Source organism: Vidua macroura, chromosome 1 (genome assembly GCF_024509145.1).
Source record: "Vidua macroura isolate BioBank_ID:100142 chromosome 1, ASM2450914v1, whole genome shotgun sequence".
NCBI lineage: Eukaryota > Metazoa > Chordata > Aves > Passeriformes > Viduidae > Vidua > Vidua macroura.
In genome coordinates, this window is record NC_071571.1 from 37,555,768 (window position 1) to 37,578,647 (window position 22,880).

General features: G+C 37.0%; 1 protein-coding gene across 2 annotated transcripts in view; it reads right to left on the reverse strand.

Annotated features, from left to right (window-relative positions):
* The window catches only part of ZNF385D (zinc finger protein 385D), a 416,346-nt gene that overhangs the window by 163,305 nt on the left and 230,161 nt on the right, over positions 1 to 22,880 (reverse strand). The window lies entirely within an intron of this gene.

A 22,880-nucleotide genomic window follows, 5' to 3' on the forward strand; every position in this document is an offset into this window, starting at 1 on the left:
GTTTGGACAAAAAAAAAAAAAAAAAAATTAAGCCGTTCTAAAATTGTACGGGCTTTTTTTTTTTTTTCCTTGGCAGTAAATGCGTTTAGTGACATAACGTGCTCAATTACATAATAGATGGGAAAGACAAAGCGCATATTGTTAGTGTATTTTTCTTTGAAGGGCAGGCTCCAGGAGAAGCCTTGAGCGCCTCAATACCCCAACTTCCATAGAAGATAAAGATGCCTGGCACTTTGCAAGATCATGTACCCTTAAGACTTTTTTTTTTTTTTTTTAAATCAGTAGTTCCACTTCAATAAACAATTTCAATCCCAACGACAAAAACAAGTCTGTTTCTATTTTTAAAAAGCAACTGGCATATAGGTAGTTTAATTTCAATACAGCTGAACTGATTTTTTAAACTACAATTTCTTCACCTGAATAACAACGCATGAGGACAGGAGACATATGACAATGAGGATCTGTAATGGAGTTTATAACCTTTTACCCTCCAGGTCTCTAGTTGCTTTCTGGCCCAGGTTGATAAGTCATTAGCAGCTGGTAGGTAATTTATTGTTCTGTGGCAAATGGAGTGGTCTAAGTTTGTTGTAAATATGTCCCCACACAATCCCTGATGCTATATGAATCAGTAGCAGCTTCTGAGGAAGAGAGACCAAAGAAACACCAGAATACTGTCCACCATGTACATGGTAGTGCCTCGGGATGGAGCCGACAACACACAGTGTGGCAGTGTGGTGAAGACAATGCGGTCTGTATTTATGCACACATGTCTCTTCTCTGAATCAATAGAGGACATTGGTTTCCTGCTGTCAGTCTGGCATGTATCAGTGATAATACACTTATACTAAATAAAGGTAAAAAGTAATGGACAGTATGCTGAAGCGTTTATTTCATTATAATAGGATCTAATGGGATGAATGCTTTCATTCTACAGGAAAGAGGATGACAGGTATAATTCATTTAAAGCTCCACTTCTTATTTGTAAAACCACCACACAATAAGTACTATTTCATGAGGTCCAATCACTTCGGACAAAATTATCACAGCAGCACAGCAGCCAAGGAATACTCCAGTTGCAGCAGCAGAGGTAAGAGCCCTGGTGTACAGTGCTGCTATGCATCTCTCAGCAAGAGTCCTCTGCAACATTGCCCTCACGAGGTTTCATGCCACCTGTATGAATGTTACTGAGATTAAACACTGACGGGGAACTGGGGCACCAATTTCAGTCCTGTCCCTCACTGGCAGTCCCACAGCTATTCATTTCTGATACCTAGCCTTTCTCAGTGCCCTTTCTTATTTCAACTGCCCCTAGCAAGAGGCAAGCCCTGAAACAAGAGATCCACGGCACACATAAACTTCAAAATAAGCTTTGCTTCACGACTGAAAAGCACACAGTGCAGGAGTGCACTCTGAGGCCACAGTGCACAAGGGAGGAAGTTCAAATCTTCTTGTGTGGGTCAAACTGACCAACAATGTAAGTTAAGCAGATCTTAAATCACAGTGAAGAAATGCCATCTAAAAATCCCTGAAGAAAAAAAAAACGCTGTCTAGAAATCATGGCCTATGTTTCAACTACATAGTGTGGACAGCAAGTAACAGAGGGTATTCACAGCACATTCCTTTCCTTTATTTCATCATCACAATGCTCATTCTCTTCTAAAATACAGGGAAGGACACCTCGCTAAAAGGGAAAATACCATCCTCAAAGACTGGTTTAAAATATCTCAGCTGAAACACTCTGATGTTCTCTGAGCAGTAGGTATAAGCTACTATCAGGAGCCTTCCACAACACAAGCGTTCTCTCCTCTCCCTTCACGGAGGGTAAAAGCTCAGAGAATCAATTCTCTGTGAAATCCTTCAGCTCCTTTTCCAGCTATGAAGTGCTTTTGCAGAGGCACTGCGTGACGTCCTTTAAGACAGTCTGCACCCAGGCACAGCATTGCCTGTTAAGCTGCATTTACCCTATCACAGAAAAAAAGAATTGGGGTTATTCTGCCAGGAGTCAAACTGCAAGATATAGGCTACCTCTGGTCTCAATGTTCCACCAAGCCAATATGCCTCCTAATTCATGCCATGGGTACAGAACGCTCATGTTTGTGTAGATGTGCTATTAGTGCTCAGGCAAGGACCATGCTGCCTTTAAACACCCCTTCTTGAAATGCTGTTGTGCTACAATACCTGTGCTAGTTCAGTGGTATCTGATGTCAGGTCAGATCCCCAGACACCAAAGTGCCACATGTTCTGGCTGACATGTCTTCCACTATTTGGTTCTGAATGTAACCTCCAGTTTTGTTTTGCCTTCTAGGGTGTAAAACAAGAAGGACAACCTTCCTCCTCCTTATTGTGCCTTATTTGTGTTCTGAGAGTAAGTATGCAATTAAAGTAACCAAAGAAACTGAAACAAGAACAATTTCTTTTCATTTTAACTACAGAAGTGCAAGGTAGGAGGGGAAAATCACTGGAAAGCTTTCACAGCCAAAATTCACATACTCTATGACAAACTCTGCTTTCACTTACACACATACAACACTAATATGCTGCAAAAAGAAGTAGGGTTTCAAGCAAGAAAAAATAAATTTTATTCTCTGAATGGGATATTGTCACCATCAGTGAAAGCAAGATATAGTTTAGTAATTGCAATCTCAAATGGCTGGTGTTTTAATGCAAGCATTGAGGATTCTGCTGAGAACAGCTGTAGGGAAGTACAGGCAGGAGCAGCAAACACTTATGTGTGCCTGGAGATTTGAGTAGACCCAGCCTGTGCATGCAGGATCATGCAGAATGAATGAGCAAATTAGTCCATGATGTCAGCCCATGGTGCAAACTCTCCAACCATCAACAAGCAGGCACAGGTTAACCAGCATTTAACTCTGCTACAGATACCGGTCAACTGCAAAATTATCATATTTTCATGCATGGTTCACTTATAAAAACAAAACTCCCAAACTCTTGTGATTCAACAACAGCATAAACATAAGTTCTCCTAAACCACCTAGCCCTCATTCTTATTTCTAATAAAAGAAGCAACTTCTACTCCCTGAAATCCTCTTTTCCAATAACCTGTTTCTTTTTTCATAATAGCATCTCCACCTTGAGTTCTTCTGCCCTTTCTCACCTTGGTAAAAGCTTTGTCACAAAGGGCAGATTTTCAAAATTCAGAACAACTCACAAGACATCTCCTCCTTGGAATAAACAAAAAGCACATAGCACACATGGCCCAGAAGTACAGCATATACCCTACATTTCTCCAGACCTGGGAAAGCTACACATTATTCCCCACACCTGACTTGATCTAGAGACAGAGGGCCAACTTCATGAAGTAGCTCCTCTGTTCTGTGCTTTCTACCAATTTTTATCTATTCACTGATTTACACAATGCCTCCATAGTAAGTATCAAAGCCATTCACAGGCAAGTCTGTTGCAGAAATTAATTAATATTTAATATTAATGCACCCAGTTAACTCCCTAGGATTCCTGGAAAACCCTCTTCCAGTCTTGAACTCTCCCAGGAGGCAACTAATATTAGATTTATACCCAAACTCTTACCAATTGACTTTGATGAATGTCAGTTAGTGAGGCTGACACAGATCATCTCTTGCAAATGCAGAAGCAGATTGAGGAACTCTTTGCTAGCAGAAGTGTAATAATAGTCAACAAATACACTAGTCACACTACATTTTAAGTCTATGCATCCTGTATAATAGGGTCCTAGACCTCATACATCTCAGAGGTTTTCAGATTTTCCTAAAATAAATTTTGTCTACTGTACAGAGACAGCCACTAAGAGCAAAAAATTATTGTGGAAACATTCATTTCTGAAAATAAAATGGGAGAAACAATCCAAATCTCACTTGGCCTATTAATTAATCAAATGCATCCCAAAACTAAAAGATTCTTGCAAGTAAAGTGGGTCTAGAATTTCCACATAATTTGGAAATTTATGTACTGAAGTTATTTCATTCCTATTAGTGACCACAGTGCAGAAAGCAAGAACAGCAAACAAGCCACAGCTTTGTAAACCTCCAAAAGTAATTGAAAATGTTTCCAAGCGCACATATTTTTGTGCCTCAAATCAAATATACTAAGTACATCAGCTAGAAGTTTGGTTTGTTTTTATTTTGAAGCCATCTGGAGCAGTTTAAGACACACTACACAATAATGCAGATTTTGTGATTCATTACCAATCTCCTGAGGTTACACTAAAGGATAAGAAGGGAAGAAGCAAGTTACATTTGTGTATTTTAAACAACCACAGAGGCTCATCTTTGGTTTTGAACATTCTTCACGGGCTAAAACTACCGAATGTGTTTTTTACCCTTGACTCAGATGTGTCACTTCTGGAAATGTGCAATATTTGTCACCATGAATACCATTTAACTGCAGCAGTACCCGAAGGAACTCTGTACCACAACACGTGAATACAACTGGAGGAACTTAATTAATCTTCCTGTCACTTCCATGATGCTTTTCATTAGTTTAGCTGCTATCTGATCAACTGCTCCTTTCTCTATTGGAAATGGCTAACCAGAACCTCCTATAAAACATTTTCAAGAGGTAAACAGGCTCACTTTTGATTTTGAGAGCCTTTACAAAGCTTTGCCAAGCAGACTTTATCAGTTCAGTAAGAGTACTTACAGCATTGCTCTTTTTAAGCAACTGGGATTTTCCACATACACAGCTTAAGAAATATAAATAGAACAATATGCTTTTTTCTAAGCTTAAAGCTAGTACTTCTGGTATTTTGTAGTTTGAACACAGATAACATGTAGCAATTGAAAGGTCATATTCTTCTGAATTTCCTTCCCATAGGCATGGATAGTTATTAAACAAAAAAGCAGAATGTAGCCAACATAAAACCAAACCCACATTTTGGGCACTGCTGCTGCTAATTGTTTCACTAAATGCCCACTCCTGTCATCTTCTGCTCCTAAGCATGGGACAAGATTTAACTTAATAAATGTGAATGAATACACAACTGGTGCAGAAGCTTCTTTGACTATGTATATTAATAATAATTTTAAATAGAAATATGGTCTTAAAAGCAGACAAGACCAAGAAGCTTGTCTGAATGCATGTCAAATATATTTTCAAACACACCCACACAGAAAATGTAATTTTTTTCACTCAAAAATGAAAACTGGAATTGATGACAACACAATGTCCAACCTCCATAATCTTTCTTTTCTCCCTCTCCCCCTTTTATTTCTGTACTCCTTTCAGAACAATTTCTCTAACACATGGGGTTTGAGCATATCACAAGCAGACAATTCATCACTACCTCTTGTGAGGTGAATGATTAACTAATATTTCACTTTTTCTGTCCATCTTTCCAACACTCTCTATAATTTTGCAACATACCTTGTAGACTCATCACCAAATCCAGACATTGTATTCTCACAATTTAAAAACTTAAATTTAGAAATCCAGATGTTATACTAAAAAGTTTTGTACAGATTTCATACTCAGTTTTTATTTTTGCACTCTGATTTACAGGATGCATCTGTTCATCTATGAATGGATGCATTTTACATTTCCAATTACACCATCAAATGGCCAAAACTATGCACTATTTCTATAATCATTTTTATCAATCAACTTATAAGTCTCAAGTAAAAAACTAGATAGTATATAGTAAACTCATAGATTCATTCTGCCTGCTTTAACTGTGTTTGATTAAACTAAAATAAAATTTTACTATATTATTAATTAGAGATCACCTAATTTAGTTTAAAATTATAAAAAGTGATTATCGCACAGGTATCAGCCTATGTTTTTTGGTGGGAATGGTTGTTTGGACTTCGTTTGGGGGACTTTTTTTGGAGGGGTGGTGGGTTGTTGGGTGGGGTTTTTTGTTGCTTGTTTGGTTTTGAGTTGTTGAGTATTCTTTTTTTTTTCCTTCAACAAGGTGCACCAAAGAACTGGAGATTTCCTAAACAGATCATTTAGGACTGTTGTGTGCAAATTGTTCAGGACTATTGATTTTAAATAGTCTTTAGTCCAAGCAGCTGCTGCTTTACATCCTCCTTTCTTTCCTCCGGGCCTTTTGGAAAGTGCCTTAGCATGCTCATCACATGGAGACTGCATCAAGCATTTTTCAACATACAGGATAAAAATTTTTTTTCACCACTTATGGTGCTTTCAAATCACTCGTAACAATCTTACTATCTCCATCTAGTGGCTTATATGATTAGGACTTTTGCTATTAAGACACTAAAACCTTTTTATTGTCCTTTGCCTTGCCAACCACAGAATTTTCATTTCCTGCTTCTGGCTTTCCCAGTAATTTTTCCATACTTCTTACTTCTAATTTATATTGATTAGCATTTCATTCCTCTTTTATAATTTTGTTCCAAGCTGTGTTTTAAATTCTAGATGCTCTGCTAATTTTGTGGCTGAACCAGGAAAGACTTAGTTGAAGCTTGCCATTTTCTGAACATGAAACAACTTTTTTAGTCATTTAGTGACCCCTAGTAAAATAACGGCAGCATCAATTTTCCTCCGAAGGCTTTTTTAGCTCTTTTCTTCCCCAACATTTCTTCTTCTAATTTTCCTATAAGAAATAAAATATCTTGAAACAGAAAATCTGCAACCAATTTTATTTGTATTCTGTTTGCTCCTATAGAATATTTTAAAAAATCCCTTTCCATACCCTTAAGTACCTAAATGGAAGTATTTCAAGATACACAAGCACAAAAAAACATTCCTTCATTTTTTGATACTGTATATAGCTGTTCAAAGAAGGAAAGGGAAAAAAATGTAGCAATGCAGTATGATTTTAGGTTTCCCAGTGCTTATGAAGGCATTGAGCTGTGGTTTAAGTACTTAACTGCAAGAGGAAAATGCCAACATATGCAGTCCTAGTGTGAATGGGTGCAAAGCAGTTTGCTTTTTATTCTGGATCCATCAGTGGGAGGGAGGCTGGAGCATAGACCTACAGCCAGGAAGAGACACAAGCACTGCCAGCTGCACAACATTACAACTTCTCTCCTGCTCTGGGGAACTGAGATACTTTGCAGCAGCACTCAAAGCAATTGCAAGGTGCCAGCACCACATTTGCAACTAAGAAGAGGCAGGAGCATAAGGCATGTCCTGCTTTAATTACCTTAAGAGACAGCACCTCAACTAAAGTAGCCAGTGCTACAGACACCTCCTGAGGCAACTCATCCCATGATAAATTGTAATCTGACAGGAAGAAATTTCATTTCCAATGGCATAAAAACAGTTAAACTAACCTCATAGAAAACTCCATTGCTGCACTTGAATTCCTCTTTCATATTCAAGGGAAAGCTGTTTTAGCTAAAACTATCAAAGGAAATGCAAGTCAGAAAGGGGAGAAGACACAATGGCAGCAGGCAAGACACTAATTTGAGGCTATAAAAGGATGCAAGTTATAGCACAGTATTCAACTTTTTATGAGATTGTTTTTAAAAATCTGTATTAGATTTATTCACAGCAGCATTGAATTTGATAGGCCTGTCCAGGTGTAAGCATTTTGTAAATCCACACATGCAAGTTCCACAGCAGAGTGCAAGAAACAAATTGCCATGAAGTGAAAATATCAGCAATATCTCACTCTGACTCAGAGACTGACACTTCAGGTTTTATGTGTCTATTTGTGTGTGTGTACCTGCAATCTGGATGTTAAATTTCCCACCACAGTCAAAGCAAATCAAACTGATGCAGTCAACGAAGTCAGAAGAGTTACTTATTACATCTGGAAATAGACAACAGCTTTGGGTGGCCAAGCAGCTCTCCAAGCTCCATTAACTATATTGACTGGATTTTCACCAATCCAAAGGGGAGCTTAGACATCTAGATCGCTCATAGATACCCGCAGACAGACACACATTCATATACATACACACTCTGCCAGCTGAATCCCAGCCAAGGTTTCCAAATCCCTTAAACAATCTGGGACCCCTGCAGATCACCCATACCCACTGAAATTCAGCTCCATCTGGGATCACCACAGCAACTAACAACTGCACTCACCAACACTAAGCAGCACTTAAGAACAGAACATGAGAAACACCTGCAACTGAAACAAGCATATAATTTATTCAAGAAGAATTGAATTATCTCCTAAGGAATTAATTATAAATTAGCTTTCTCAGTGAGTAGGGAAATTTCCTGGGCTCTTACATGACCCCAGATTGTTTCAATATTTCAATCTGTGCAAGAAAAATCAAAGATCAAAAATGTCAGGCACAGAAAAAAGTACAACTCTTGAATGACCAAGCTCTCATCCTACAATAACCACGGTCTGCTAAAATCCCTGTATTTTAACTTTAAATATTTGAACTTAAAGTATTCATGCTTACCTTTAAGAAAAAAATGGGAGAATGTCACAAAGTTGCTGTTAGATGATATAGGCATTTAGTGTTAATAGTGATCAGGAAAAGAATGTTAAAAATCATCCAGAATCTATTTATTTCTTCTCATTTCAAATGCTCCAATACTCTTTTCCCGGGGGAAATGGAAGGGTGTAACTGCTTCTTAATGTTCTGCCAATAGTGTTCAAATACAATCCTACCTTTATAACAAACAACAGTAAAAGGAGTGTTTTCATCTCTGTTCCCACCTTTTGATCTTATTGACAGAGACTTCTGCCACTCTAATTTAGAATGTCATGTACAGCAAAAAACTCCTGTCTGTATCGGCTCCTTTCTTGTTACATCTCTTTCTGTACAGATTCCTTCTGATCTACCATACCACTGAATTAAATTATAAGATTTGAAAACACCCTGCCATAATAGCAGCCTATAAGTAATTCTGTTTCCCCCAGCTGAACAAAACATTGTATCCCAAAGCCATATACCCTCTTTGACATGCACTTTTCAGGGTCTGTCTCAATACAAACACTTCACAATTTATTTATACCAATATACTTAGAAAAGTAATAATTTTGAAATTCAACAGCCTAAATAGAGTGTTGTGGCTATTTTTAGATAATTCAGTGATTTTTTAATTTGCTGCTCAGTAACACTTACAATAAGCCTAGTTACTCTAGGTATCTAAACATGTATGTAGAGACAGAAAATTCTGGTCTAAGCCATCAAACATTTTTTTCTTCTCTGCACTATAGAGATGAACAGAATACAACAGATGAAGATGTATCTCATAGCTTCACTTCATATTTCTACAGAGCATTACAGCTGAAAGAATTTCAGCTAGGTTTGAAAGCCCCAGCCACATTTCTTTAGTCTCTAGATATGAGACAACTGTTCCAAGTGTACTGACTGTCTATGGATCCATCTTATGTAGGAGGACTGTGCTATTACAATACTATAATAGCCTGGAAGTGTTAATGGAGGAAGAGCTGGCTGTAGGGGTCTGTATCTCTGCTCAGCCTGAGGAAGGGTGTGCAGATAGCAGAGCAGAAGATGCAGGATGGTGTACTGGACTTCAAAGCTCACTTCTGCAGATCCTCTATTTTCTCTGTATATAAGAAAGTGATTGTCATTTTGTGAACATTTATGTTCTGACTGCTCAGACAGAGTTGACTGCAATGTAAAAGTGACTTCTAATTCATCTGAGGGTTGCATTTATTTGGCAGTTTAGTTTTGTGCAATGGAAAACTGCATCATTGACAGAAAAGCTTTCATGGAAAATAGTGCAAGAAACAGAAGGCCTCAGTAAAACCATGTAATGCAGAAATCTGCAGAGCCTGTTTAATCCCACTAAAGTTATTTTATCATGTTCTCTAAGTTTCTGATACTTTTGTACTGATACACTTTTCATCACTTATCTTCCACTTCCTTCCTTAATCACTGTCCACCAGAGCATTTAATTAAGTAATTATTTTTACCAAGAGTAACTGTCTATACATTAAAATCCACTGGGCCATGCTCCATCTTAATTTTCATCCTTTAAAACCAATGACTTTAAGAACAAATTCAGGAAGTACCGAGCACGAGGTAGTGCACTGTTGCATAAAGCATATATGCATGCTAATATACACACGTATTTATATCCAGCCTTGTGCACACACAAATGCATGCAGCGTAACATGACAATGCTAGATGCTTTCTCAAGTGTATAATTAACTTGCTGCACAGGTCAAAAGCCACACTAGGATTCCAGTTTCCTCATTTTTTTCTTACTCGTTCCTCCTCAACAAGGTGATTTATTTTTCATCATTGGATATGAAGCCAATCAAAGGGTAGAATTAGGAGTGATAAAGTTTGCAAGCTATTGTGTTACTTTTTACTTCCTATTCAGTATGCCAGAGACATTTGATTAGAAGGAGGAAGCTGAATTATAATGCTGAACATTTCAGCATTGTATTTTATTATAATGCTGGATATTTTATTTTTATTTCATTATTATTATAAATAATAGTATTATTTATATAATATAGGATATAAATATATAATATTATAAATAATATTATTTTTTATAATAATAACAACTTATTATTTGTAAGCATTAGGAATTGCTCTTAGTAAAGTCATAGTGGGTTCATGCTCATTGCTGCTCAGCATAAAAAAATGTCATGAGTAGCTATTGCTCTGTCTTCTGGGTATCATAGCTGTTCTGGCCAGGCTAGGAACCTATTTTAATTGAATATCTCAAACAAAGCATAGGGTAAGAGTGAACCATGGTTTTAGTTAGGGTCCTCTGAGATGGTCTTCCTCTGGATAAAGGTCCAGTGAAACCACCTGGCAGATGGGAAGATTAGCTCCAGATAGAGTTAGCCAGCAATTCTGCAGGCTATATAAGTCTTGTTCCCCTTATGCAAGGATTACTACCCTCAGTTCCACAGTATGTGCTTTACCTCTCATCATCACCTAGTCACTACAGGAACTGGGACTACTGTGTCCTAGACACCTACTGAGTACTTTAATAAGATTGTGATTTTATCAACTCCTGTCTGATTCTATGAATGTTTTAAATTATGACTCCACCAGAGTAAACAATAAAAGACAATCTTCAGGTTAGGTGTCTTACATCAATGTTTCACCAAAGACCAAAGGAAAATGCCTTGGTCTGAATCAAGACAATTAAAACTGTCCCCAACATAGATGTAAGCTATTTATTAGGTAACTGTTTGGTTTTTTTCCCAGAGTTAAAAAAATGCAAGCTCACTATTAAAATAAAATTTTTAACTGAGAAAATGCGTCACAAGATTGATGGACAACTTCCTGCTAATTGAAATTTTTTTTATAAACAATAAAATGGGAGGGAATCACAATATACTGATATTTTAAAAAGAATTATTAATTATTAACTTTTCATTGTAGTTAGATAGATTTCAACATAAAATCCAGAAACTTAGAGCTTCAGATAAGTTGGAAGTAATAATCACAAAAAAAAGCACAGTTTCGAGGCTTCAAGGTATTTTATCATTAATATTTTCAAGGTTTCTTTAGACAAAAGTTATAAAAAAATGTATAGCAACAGTCAAATAGCAAACTCAAAGAAACAGATTTTTCTTTGCATGTTATGCGATTAATTAATCTGATTTTCAAGTTCAGAAACAGATGAACTGGTGGTTTAGTCCTGCTGTTGCTCATACTTAATATTTCATATTTTTCTGCTATAGTCTTTTGCCCTTTTGTAAAGAGTCATTTTAAACTTTTCATTGAATATTTTCTAAGGGAAGGTCAGATCTGAGAGGCTACAAATGGATTAGCCTTTGATCTTCCTTCCTTGACTAATGTGTATTCAAACCTTCCAGGAGATTTTCTGAAATGACAGATGCAAGACTGACTGAACAAGAAACACCTATCACTTGGAAGGGGGGCATCACAGGAGTTGCAATAGTTTTTACCTAAAAATTGCAAAATATGTAATTTACAGAACTTTAAGAAAGGCAGATGTTTAGTACTACTACTACACATATGTACATATTTTTGGATGCATCAGAAAAGCCAAATTATGAGATAATAAAGGCATATTACATGAGTCATCAGAGCATGTACATTACGAGAGGGATAATTAGTCAGTTTTGATGACTAGCTAAATACCATAAATAGCATTTCACTGTCATTCTGGGGTCACACCATGATGTTCTTATAGAACAAATAAATCCTTTAAAGAGGGACAGTGACTGTAAAGCTCCTCCAGTGGGAAGCATCACTATACAAATAGCTCTCTCCCTTTTTAATCCTAGCTAGAGACCCTTTCAATTGAGCAAGGTAAATGACCCTCACTCATCACCAGTAAAATATTGTCACCTTTTGAGATGTTCCCCACACCAGGGTCAAGATATGCTTCACAGAATTAATCTTTCTATAACCTGACTGATGAAGTCCTAATTTACCAGACTTGAGGCACTCATAATATAAAAGGATGAAAGGACATTAGGATTTATGATACAATATTAATATTTTTGCAAGAGCTGTTGCAGTTTCTACTAGATGATTTTATAAGATAGGAAATACTATACCCCTGTTTTGTAGATGAAATGTGGGCTTAAAATATAATAAGAGGGATTAGTTAGTGAAAGAAAAAAGGCTGAATCCCTGTAGTTCTTGGCTCTACAGCAGCATTCGGCTCACAACATCTCCCATCACATGGAAAAAAACAACTGTGAGGAAGTGTATATAAAACCTGTACTAATCCCTCTTAATGCTGAAAGAATATACACAAAATAGTTTATTATTTGTAAGAAAACACTGACTCAGATTTTCCTTATACCATGTTCACAAGACAAAAATGGGTCATTTTCTCCACATATAGATTTTGTAAGACTATCAAAGTTACAGTGGGGTGAACTTGACCCAAATTGTGTCAGGAACAGGGTTGTGCTGCTAATAAAGATAAAGGTCTGTTCACTATAAAACTATTGAGTAGTTAAAAAAAAAATCTTATAAGCAATTGTTGTCAGCTTTCAAATGCAATTTTATAAAACTCCTGTTGCCTTCAGACTTGCTACACTTCCATCCTTATCAGCACACTAAATCACCTTGCCAATAATGTCTTTGGGAGGAATTTGAATTTTTCAGGCTTAAATTTAATTACATTATGTAAACTAGAAAATGTCTTCAGTGTACTTTGAGGGAATAGCTTATCTTGGAAATTGTTAAATTCTATTTTGCTTAAAATATTTACATTTTGATAACTTTATTCTGCTGCATATAGCATTTATTGATCTTTCTCAGGAATCCATTTTCAATATAATGCATTATATTTATTACTCATAAACCCTTGACAATGCTAGGTTATATTCTTACACAGCTTTTAAGGAAAAAATAAATTACCATGGTTTTGAGAGCATAAATATTTTGTTTTATATCAATTATAAGATCGGGAAATGCATCCTTATACTTTTTTTTTTTTTCTTTCCCCTGGACACAGTACTTTAGTCCACATCCTGGAATATAGCAGTACTGCCTTAGTTAAATTTTTCAGAGTACAAATATGGCTATGCTGCCTGCTATCTGCATAGGGAAGTTTTTTCTTTCTATATTAGGACTCATTTACTTCACAATTTGACTCATTCAGTAGATGTTTTGTTCTTGTGGGGTTTTTTGTTTTGTTTATTTTGTAAGGATTTTGAAAATATTTTCAGGAGCTTTCTTTTAAACTCATCTTCTGATTTCTCACTGTTCTCAATCTTCCAACCCCAATCATTCTCCGTTCTCTCTCACACTTAGACCTGTGGCAGTGTTACCTGCATTTTCAGACACTATCAAAGTATATTTTTTCCGCTTTCATATTTACTCCACAGAACATATCTACATATGTGAAAGCATTTTACAGCCAGTCAAGTCAAGATTCCCTTCCACCTGCACTCAAATGAAGCTCTTGAAATGCATAAAAGTCCAATTCTAGATTGCAAGCAAGTATTGCATAGAATTTCATCATCTAAATAAAAAGTATGTACATCCAACAAAGGCAGATAGATTGTCACATCCTAAATCCTAAAGTTTAGGAAACCAGATTATTTATTAAAAAAAAAGAAAGAAGGAAAAAAGAAAGAAAGGAAAAAAAAAGAGATAAAAAGGAAAAAAGGAAAAAATAAGGAAAAATTGAAAAAAAGGAAAAAAAGGAAAAAAGGAAAGGAAAAAAAAAGAAAAAAAAAGGAAAAAAGAAAAAAAAAGAAAAAATGAAAAAAGAGAAAAAAAGAGAAAAAAAGAAGAAAAAAAAAGAAAAAAAAGAAAAAAGAAAAAATTCATTTGATGTTAGCAGTGGGTAAAGCACTGTTTCCAACATGCAGTATCTGTGGCCAACTCTACTGTAAACATCCAGTGTGCCTACACAAAAACATTGCCATGACAAGTATTTTTCAGTACCACCCCTTATCAAGGCCTGGCTTTAAACTGTATTGTTGCAAGTAACAGCATTCTGCTAATATTATGCTATTTTTACAAAGATAATAAATCTTCCCTATCAACACCCCAGCAAATCCCCCAGTCAGATTCACTGGTAGGGTGGATCTCAGCTAAGCAACACAAATGAAGGTTTGCTGCATTCACAGTGTGGGTAATTTTTTCAGTTGGATGTTCCCATGGAGTAAATAGTGTTCAGCTGCACACCACATCTGCTCTGGCACCAACATGTCCAAGAAGGGACATGGGTTTAAGCCAAAAAGGGCACGTTTTGCACAATTTTGGATTCTACTACATTTCCAATGGCTAAAGTATATGCCAGACAGTTTTGGAAGCTTCCTAAGAAGGGGAGCATACAGATGAGCAAACATATCAGTATGTCTAACAAACAGATCTCATTGCAAATATTGACATTCAAGTATTCTTTATGCTTTGGGGGATTGTGTTATTTCATTAAGTGTTTGATAATTTAAAAGAAAATCCCCACTTCCATACGTTTCAAACATTTTAAAGGAAAAGTCTTTGGTTTCCACAGCAATAAAACCAAAAAGTCAAGGAAAACAAATTCAAATAAATAAAAATAAACTTGCCCTTTATTTTTTTTTTTAAGTTTTGTACTTATATTAAATACTGATTATGCTTTCAGTTTGTCTGAGTTAGGTCCTCTTACAGAAGATATGTAATAGCTGTTGTTTGAAAAAGAATAAATTTCAGAGTTTGCTGTCAGAATATGCTGTAAGGAAACACACCACAGGCTTGCTTGCTTCTGGGCAACTGTATAAAAGTGCTTCCAACAACAAGCAGGGATATATAATTTTAAGTGTATGTGCATATAAAGACATGAAAGACTCCAGCTCCCACTTTCTTCAAGAACTTGACCACTTAATTTTTGTTGTCAGTTCCCAGAAACGTCCAGGTGGCTTATATCAGCTGAGGCACATTCTTTGCACCTAGACAGTTGCCATGGAAATAACCACAGAATTCTTTGGCAAAGTCTACCTTGGTCCTTACTTGTACTCTGGGCAGAAAAGTAGCACCCACAAAGTGGCCTCTCACATCTAAGCAACACAGTTCTGTTGAATAACTAACACATTTGGAAAATAGTCATGGCACTGAGTTACAGATTCACAGTCACGACGAGACTCTCTGTATGTGACTGTGATTTAAACAACTTCAGCAAAATAGGCTTTGTAAGTCTGGGTAAGAAACAAAACTCTTTGAAGGACATCTGCTGCCTTTGTTGGGTCATCTCATGTCAGGTACTACAATTCCTGATGGGTTGACACAAGGGACTACATAAGCTCCAATGAGGATATAAAAACAAGCTTCTGACAAAATCTCTTGAATTAAGCGTCGGACCAATGCATGAAAATCATCCTTCAAGCCAAATTTACACAAACAAGCCCTTCATTTAAGCTCAAATGCACAGACTAACCCAACTGCTAGTGCATTTTTTTTTGTCTACCGCCTCTAATTATCTTTGTGGACAAACATTTTTGCCATCCTCTGTCAAAAGGGGAACCATATATGATGATTATTCACCTTTGCTGCGACTGGATCTATAAGGTCTCCAAAAAGCATCAATTTGTTACACATTTTTATAGTGTTCTCAAAGAGTGAGGAGAGAAACATCAAGCTTGCTGCCATTTTAAACCTCCATGGCTGAAGTCATGCCATTGTGTGACCTCTGCCTCTACTTGATAAGTGCTCTCCAAGAGTATTGCATACAAAAAGTAATTTAAGGTATGTGACAAAACACAAATAATGGAGCATAATCTATAATCAAAAAGTTCCCAGAAGTAATTGTTCAAAGTAGTCAGGAAGGCTCACATAGATGGCTTTTATTCTCATTCCCTAAAACTACCAATTTTATTAACTGGAAACTGATGAAGCATTGAGTAGCTTCAAAAATTGCTGTTAATACCAGCAAGTCACTTGGTTAAAAGATATGGAAAGATTTACAGTTATAAGCTGTGATATATAGAGCCAAACATAGAGGACTTGAAAGCAAACAGTGAAATCAACAATTAAATGGCATATATGTTTAGTCATGACCACACAGAGGGATTAACATCCATCACAGACTTTTGCTCTTGTGCAAAAACATAGGGAGCCAACAGAGTAATCCAGAGATGTGCCTTACAATAGGATAAGACATAGAGAGAGAAAAAAAAAAAAAAAGGGAAAAAAAAGGCAAGCCCAAAAGACTTTCAAATATTGTTTTGGAAAAGGCAGAAAAGATGATTTATTAAATACAAGCACAGATGAGAGCGCCTCCAGGGACCAGATTTATAATAATTACTACCTCTACTGACAGCTTCTTGCCTTTTAAACTTTGAAGAAAAGGATGTGGGAGAAGGTCACACACAAGAACACATTTGTCATCCAAGATGTTGTCCTCCATTTCTATGATAAAATAATTTCTCTTACAATACATTGCAAAGCAATGGACTTCAGTTCCCAAATTATGCTCTGTTAACATGAATCATACAGGAAAAGCACACTCTCATTTGTTTTCCCCCCTTTCAGGCTCACGATTTTTTCTTCAGCTATTTCATTTATGTGAATTTTTGTTTTGTGCTTATGTGAAAAAACCCAAAATCCTCAAACCCCACAAATAAAATGCCTGGGACAAGCAAGTGAAATACTGTACAAAAAATTGAAACAGCCTCTCTCTCTTCTCTGCTTTCTGTCACAACCTCTTTGGCAGGATTCAGTCAGGACTGCAGTGCTTACATGCTGCTATGACCTCTTTTTTGTGTCTGAGGAAAGGTGTGTCCCAGGGAAAGTGTCTCACAAAAAATGTTCAGTTTACCATGCATAAATTATATTCAGGTAATCAAATGCCACACTTGCTCTAGGAGGCAAAATTTAAATTTCCTGGTTTTATTTCCCATTCTCAATGCTGATGCTACATCACATTTCACTGTGCTGGATGCAGTCCCTGAAATAATATCTACTTTAAATTAGTAGAAACTAAATGATTAATGCAGTATTGATTGCAAAGAAGTTTGTGAGTAGAGAGAGTTGCCAAGCCCTTGATTTCCATACTTTATCAACAGTCAGGTCTCAGAGATTCATTTGATGCCTCATACACATCAACTACCTCATTCATACTTAAACAAGATTTAATGTATGTTCTTCAAACAGAACAAGGTACTGAGGATAAAATATGTGCCCACCAAAATAAAGAGTTTTTCCCTCTGCTGGAATTTTGCATGTAAGTATATAATCACTTGCATTCTGCCCACCTGACTGCACACTGAGAGTTCATTAGCTTTACATGTAATGCTCTTATTTCTATTCCTAAAGCTGTGCAAGAATGCAATACAAATACAGTTTGTGTGTATGTATAACTCATCTGTAACTCATCTTGAATTTAAAAATCACCTTTGTATCCCCATATGATGTCACTGAGCCAGACTATGCAAATCATTTTAGAGCGGCCTTAGGAATGCATTTTAGCCATGTGATTATGATTAAAGAATATAATCCAAAGTTGCTCCTGCACTACAAGACACAGTCACTTCTGACAATTTCTCTGTTGTTGCTTATATCTAACCACCGTCAGTTTCAAATGTTCTCTTTCTTTAGAGAGAAAGAGTAAAAATAAAAATTAAAAAAAAAAAAAAAAAAAGAAAAAAAAAAGAAAGAGAAGGATTAGATCAAACACTTTTTAAATTTCACTTCCAGAGTGGGGCCACCGTGAAAGCCCCAGTCAGCTTCAAAGCCACAACCTAGGAAGAATCATCTTTCACCCTAACGAAAGTTAGATATAGGACATGGATTTGAAGGAATTTTTCAAGTCCATTTTCTATATCTGAGAAGCTAAAGCTGTTCCCAAAATAATTTGATTGACATGCATAGACTGAAAATATAGATGGTAGGCAAGACTTACAGAATACATTTTTGCCCCTAGCAGATGTTATAGACCTCACTATGGATTTATCAGGATTACCAGACTAATTTAGCTGGCAATCTATATCTTTTGTACAGGTGCTTATCAGTCTGGCAGAAGAGTATTATCACTTAGTACAGTTTGGGTATTAACAGCTAGCAGTTCTGTAGAGCATATTTTTCTAGAACCAGGTTGATTTTGGTTTTTATATCATATTAAGTAAAGACAAAAAATACTACTGTTAGCATAAATTTCCCAATTACAAAGTTGCCACTGAGTTCCCTGAAATCAGCTTTCCAAAGCATGGCAATTATTTTTAACACTGTTTCTCTAATTTCTACTTTTTATCTGATACACTCGCCCTGATTAATATAAAGTTTCAAGCAACAGTCAAGCAGAGCTAAAATGAAGAGTGGGTTTCTAAGTGCCTAATTCAGCCACGTTTATGAATTTCACAGAATATTCTAAATTGGAAGAGACCCACAAGGATCACCAAAGTCCAGCTCCTAGGCCTGCATAGGACATCCCCAAGAGTCACACCATGTGCCTGAGAACACTGTCCAAATGCTTCTTGAACTCTGGCAGGCTGATGCTGTGACCACTTCCCTGGGAAGCCTGTTCCAGTGCCCAACCACCCTCTGGATCAAGAAGGTTTTCCAGATATCCAACCTAAACCTCCCCGACACAACTCCAGGCCATTCCCTTGGGTCCTATCACTGGTGCTTTGCAGAGAACAAAGAGTTCTTTGTGGTGACAGCAATAGTCCATGCCGCAGATAACGCACTGACATTTATCCCTGCTGTCTGATAGTATGCTGTAGCCTATAGAGCTTGTCATGAGTTTCTTTGGAGAATGGAAGGAGACTGATTTCAATCATGAGAAATTCCCAAAGTGCAATGCATGTGTAGCTACACGACTGCTACTGTTAAAACCTGTTGGTGACACCCAGCTGAGTTCCTAAAGGAAACAGCCCAAATGTCTGCTTCCTCAACCAGGTTTTCATAACTTCAGCACCATTGTTTTCCACCGCCAATGGCTCTATATTTTAGGGACATACACATCCTCATCTATTCATAGATATGAACAAGGGAAATCTGTATCCAACATGAATGTAGAACATTTTGGTCTGACCACTTTTCTTAGTTGATAAAATGATGCCACTAATCTTCCACTGGCGCTGCATTAGATTATGAAACAAAAATCTCATTTCAAAAAACACACTGCCTGCCCATTAGACACATTTTAATGTTTTAATGTCACAGTCTGCACTTCACCAGATGCCTTGAAACCATAGGTCCACTTTCAGTCAGTGTATTATCTCAGAATCAAGCTTATCTGGTACACTAATGTGAGGAACAAACCACCATTTAAAATGCTTCCTATTGTGCAACAGAGGTGTTCTGGAACAGTACTGCAACAGCTACCAGAGAATAACAAGGCTATTTATATCTTTAGTGCTTGATAACTCATAAAACTAAGTTACATCTAAGTAATTTGGGGGGGCATTAATGCTTTTCAGTGTCTGCAGAATAAAAGTATGCTAATGAACTAAACAATTTTTTGCATGTAGAAATGAATGTTATCTTTCAAACCAGAAGCAAATTCCCTAGCTAAATCTCTGAATATAATTTCCTGAGCTTGTGTGAAGTACTCCTTTATGTATGATTATTATTTTAGTAGCTCTGCTAAAAAAATAAATCTCTTACATTCATTAAAAACTAATAGTTGCCTTTTAAGCACATTAGTGCAAATATATTTACCCCTATCACAAGGAATCAGGCTATATTTTGCTGACATTCATTACCAGAAAATAGTCTAATTTGTCTTTTTTTTTTTTTTTCAAATGAAGCTTTGTCTACTCTGTCATATTTTTAAAACTAACTCCAAAAGCAACTGTAAATTAAACTCCATGTATTATTACTTTTGAATTTCCAACAAGCAGAACTGAGCTTTGCATTTTTTACAGAAAAAAAAAGAGTTATTATCCTCAAATGCACACAGGTTATGGCCCACAATTTCTTTAGATGCATTAGCATGTATTATTTTCTCCAGTATTTGGAAAAATTCCTTTCTTAATTTCTGCATTTTCAAGCTATCTGGCATTTAGCAACAGGCCCAAAACAGCAAAATACCTCAATGCTTCATGAACATCAGGAATGGTTTAATACACCTCTATGAAGTAGAAAAATAAAGCACAGAAGGGTTACAGTCTATCCTCCACTACAGAATATATTTCAAGTATGAACAGAGAGAAAATGCATAACATCAATTAATTGCTAAAGGAGTCTCTCTGTGTGAAAGGGTCAGCTTGAAGAAGAATATTAATTTGGGTGTTTTGATCCTCAGACATAAGGTGAGTTGTAGCCCTGACTCCCTAAGCTGTATTTGAAACTGCTGCACTTCAGGCATCCAAAAGGAGTTTTCTCTAGATATTATAACTTATGAAAACTGAAAGTCAATTATTTTATCACATTTATATAGACTATTTCTTTTGAAACTAAATTCTGGCATGTTACTCAGAACTCTGAACAAGTCTACTTTGTTAGCTCTCACCATTAAGAGACACAAGGCAAGGTGAATAATGGCACCAGAAACTGGCCCCTTACATTAGAAAAAGCAGTGTTTCATATAAATGGATACAAGTATGCAACGAACAAATATTATGGCGTTTCAAGGCTCAATAAATGACAAGTTTGATGCCTGGGTTATTCATACCCTGCACAATTTCTTTGGAAAGCTATGGTTGTGGTACAGACTGTAAAATTAAGAGAACAGTTGTACAATCAATGCTCTTATTGATTTTAGAAGACTGATAGCAGTCTTGAAAAGCTGAGAAGAGGGAAGCCAGAGAAATGGACTAACAAGGCAGAGTAAAAATCTGAGAGAAGTCAGCGAAAGGGAAAGGTTGTGCACCTTCTGATAAGCAACACAAGACAGGTTACAAGTGCCAAAAGGGGAAGGCAGGGGAACTCTCATCCCTTGTAAATAGATGAGAAGTGATTACTATGCCTGCTGCTCAGAGCAGCGTGGGACAGGGAGAGCACCTCCCTTACACAAGTGGCTTCAGACTCCCACTGTGAGGTCTAGCACCCCAGAAAGGGGGGTCTGCTAGCAGTATTGCTCCCCTGGGTCTAAGGCCAAGATGTGCCTTAACAATCCTAAGCAACACAAAGGAAACTATTTTACCTCAGGAAAAAATTAAGGCTACCCTGATTATTTTACTTCATATCAAAGATTTTTCCAAATTTGGCAATCAAGGCTGTAAATTTCTGCTTTGCTTGAATTCAAAGTATCTGTTTTTTTAACCCATAAAACTTAGTGTGAAAAATGAAGACTGCTCAACTGACAAATACAGGTCACATTAACTGGATCCACTTGTTTCCCAAGAGGCAGAGAGCTGTGGACTGACAAACCACAAGAACCCGAGAGAGAGTCTGAAAGTCTCAGGAGTGGCAATATGTTTTCCACCAAGCTGCAAGAATTAGCTTGAGGATGAATTTATCAAGCCCTGAGGAAAGTCTTCCCTACCAGCTGTAGCTTCATCCCTTTGATAACTTTAAAATGAAATGAATCAGACATGCTATATAAAAAAAACTTGCAATGAGGGGACTTGCAGCACCATTACTTTACCTCCTTTGCTCAGCAGGGAAGATATATAGGATTTTCTACAGTTTCTTCACATATTTTTTTTTATTTTCCCAGCTAACCTCTCCTTATTTCACCTGCTGCTCATCACTAAAATGTATGTTAAGGATAACATACATTGCTGGACATGCTGGGCTTTGACTTTACCCCCAACATTGATGAGTACAGAAAAGCCCTACAATGATTCAAGGCATGATCAGAAGGACTTGACTTACCCACTGTGGCAGGATGCCAGATGCCATCAAAGCTGCTCTATCACTCCCCTCCTCAGCTAGATGTGGAGAAGAAAATACGGTGAAAGACTAGTGGATCCAGATAAGGACAGGGAGAGATAACTTGCCAGATACTCTCATGGATCAAATGAACTTGAGTCAGGGAAATTAGTTTAATTTATTACCAATCAAACCAGAATAGGATAATGAGAAATAAAACCAAATTGTAAAATACCTTCTCATGTTTAAATTTACTCCAAACTTTCTCCACCTCCTCCACCCCCAGTGGCACACAGGGAGAGGGAATGGGAGCTGTGGTCAGTTCAGCACACCTTATCTCTGCCACTCCTTCCTGCTCACACTCTTCACCACAAGACGTAGGTGAATCCTTGCTCCTGTGCCTGGGAGCATCTCCTTCCCTTTCATCTTCACTGACCTTGATGTCTGCAGAGCTGTTTCTCTCACATAGTCTCACTCCTCTCTCTGGCTACTGTTGCTCCTGACCAGTTTTCCACCAGGGAAAATTGGGTTTACTGAACACAGGGTAAACTTCTAGCAGCTTCTCAGAGAAGCAACCCCTCTACCCCTCATCCTCTCCACACAAGCCAAATGTACCCTCTCATTTTCAGGTTTACAGCAAGCAACTTCATAGAGAATTGCTACTTCCAGACAGCAGCACTGAGAACCCAAAGTACAAGATGACTTTTAATACGTAAAATAATTCCCCTTTTTTTTTCTTAATCTACATCTTCCCAAAGGACATTTAAATGCTGCTATTGCTCATTATCTTCAGGTGTGATCATTTGGTTTGTATGAGGAAATTTTTGTATGCTATGCATTGAATCAACT